We start from the raw sequence: 2,555 nt of genomic DNA on the forward strand, positions 1-2,555 counted from the left end.
CTAATTTTAATTACAAATTAACTCCATATATTTTATTTAATTATAAAAATTATTATTTTATTATTCATCTATTATGATAAAAAAACAATAACAATAACAAATTAGATCTTTCATTGATTGTAATAATTTTTTGGCAATTCCAATCGATTAAAAGTTTATCTTTGATCCATTACATCCGTCGAAAATTTTGAAATCGTATTTCTTAGAAAATCAATCGATTGGATTAACAAAACAATCAATTGAATGAAAACGATATGAAAATTGATAATGGCGCGATTAAAAATTCAATCAATTGAATGCAGAAAAAAATTTATTTACATCACATTTCAATCGATTGAATGATCATACCAATCGATTGAATTGGAATATACCATTAGTCACGTACAAAATTCAATCAATTGTATTATCATACCAATCGATTAAACCTTCGTATATCATTTTAATAGCGGCCTTCAATCGATTGAGTAATATAAACAATCAATTGAATTATAAAAAATTCACATTCTAGTCATCGTTCAATCGATTGGGTAATATGACCAATCGATTGATTTTTGCGAAAATCATACTACCTTGCAACTTATGGTAACCTGAAGTCCAATCGATTAAGTTATGGAAAACCTGAAATTCAATCGATTGTTTTGTTAATCCAATTAATTGATTTTCTAAGAAACACGATTTTAAAATCCTCCACGGATGTAATAGATCAAAGATAAACTTTTAATCGATTGGGATTGCCAAAAAGTTATTACGATCAAGGGAAGATCTAATTTGTTGTTGTTTTTGTTTTTTGGTTATTAATAAACATAATAGATGAATGATAAAATAATAATTTATAAAATAAAAAATAATTTTTATGATTAAATAAAATATATGAAATTAATTTGTAATTAAAATTAGAAACAGACTATTTAGCCGTTATTAATTAAAAAATTTAAAAAACATATTTTATTATAAGACCATTTAATAGTTCAAACGTTTTGGACCATCAAATTCTTTGCCTAATAATTTGTTGCTTGCGAGTTCACAACTTCATGTTAGGACGGTATTAATTACAGTTAAATTAAAGACAAACAAAAAAATTATCATTTATAAATTCAAAAATTAAAGATTATTTTAAAGATTTAATTACTCTGTTGGTTTTTATAGTTTTGCAAAATTTTTAATTAGGTCCTTATACTTTTTTCCTTTTAATTGAGTCCTTGCACCAATTTCTTTTTTTAATTGGGTCCCTATACTTTTTTTCCTTTTATTTAGGTCTCTGTACCAATTCTTTTTTTTTTTAGTTGGGTCCCTATAAAATTAAGCCAATTACTACTAAGAGGGACTTAATTAAAAAAAAAATTAGTGCAGGGACCCAATTAAAAAGAAAAAAAGTATAGAGACCTAATTAAAAATTTCACGAAACTATAGGGACCAACAGGGTAATTAAACCTATTTTAAATTAACACTAAAAGTTTTATAAACCAAATTAGATATTGCTACTTGCTCTGGTTCACTGCTCTGGAAAAATTCAAAAGAGCAAAAGGCATGGTGTAAAATTCACAGATAGAGAACCGCTTAGTGTTTTTATCCGATCTTCGAATACGTTGGCGGAGATTAAGCAAAGCATATTACGGAAGCTCGGTGTGTGTGGGACGAAGTGGGTAAAAAAATTATTTTACAAGATTCCCATTGATGTTGTCTCAACTGGTGTGAGATATGAGACCTTCGTGATCGGGTCGGATGAAGACTTGCATGTCTTGTTTCACTGCAGGCGTAGATTTCCGGAGGTGAGGGTAACTGAGCTGTTTGCAAAGTTGGAAGATGGTGTGGATAGCTCAGGGACATCGGCCCCTAATCCTCAGTCGATCCCAGCCGGTGGTGCCTCAACATCGATGCCTGTGGTAGCAGTGGCAGTTCCGAATCCGGAGCCCGAACGTGCTGGGGCTGTTCATGCATATGTTGGTCCTGTTGTTCCTGAATTTGAATGCGATGCCGGACCGGATCGGGTTGAGAATGCACTGTTTGACGATGATTTGGATGAGGAGCCTGTCGATATTGGTGGGGACAGTGATGATGATATTTCAAGAGGCGGACGTTCAGCCCATGGATGTTCCGGTTCTGCAACACAGGAGTACCCTCCCCACCTCTCTTCTTTGAACTTGGAAGCCATCAGCCAACAGCAGAATGCTGATGCAACATTCGAGGGGCAGGGGATGCATGATGGGACAAATATGTCTGAATTTCAGATTGGCCAATCCTTCCAGAGTAAAGAGGAAGCCGTGTTGAGTGTGAAGGATTACAGTATTCGGCGTGGAGTTGAGTACAAGGTTATGGAGTCCGACAACCTGAAATACCATTGTATGAGATGTCCTTTTCACCATGTATTCCAGATGGGCTTTGGCCACCATATGACGGGCCGACGGTTATACCCGATCCGGGCATGAGAAGGGCTAGAGAAGGACGACCACGGTCCACCCGCATCCGCAACAACATGGACGAAGCCGACACCAGCCGACCTAAGAGGTGTGGTCTGTGCAGGCAGCCCGGTCATACCCGACGGGTTTGCCCTCAGC

The sequence above is a fragment of the Arachis ipaensis genome, chromosome B06 (genome assembly GCF_000816755.2).
Source record: "Arachis ipaensis cultivar K30076 chromosome B06, Araip1.1, whole genome shotgun sequence".
Lineage (NCBI taxonomy): Eukaryota > Viridiplantae > Streptophyta > Magnoliopsida > Fabales > Fabaceae > Arachis > Arachis ipaensis.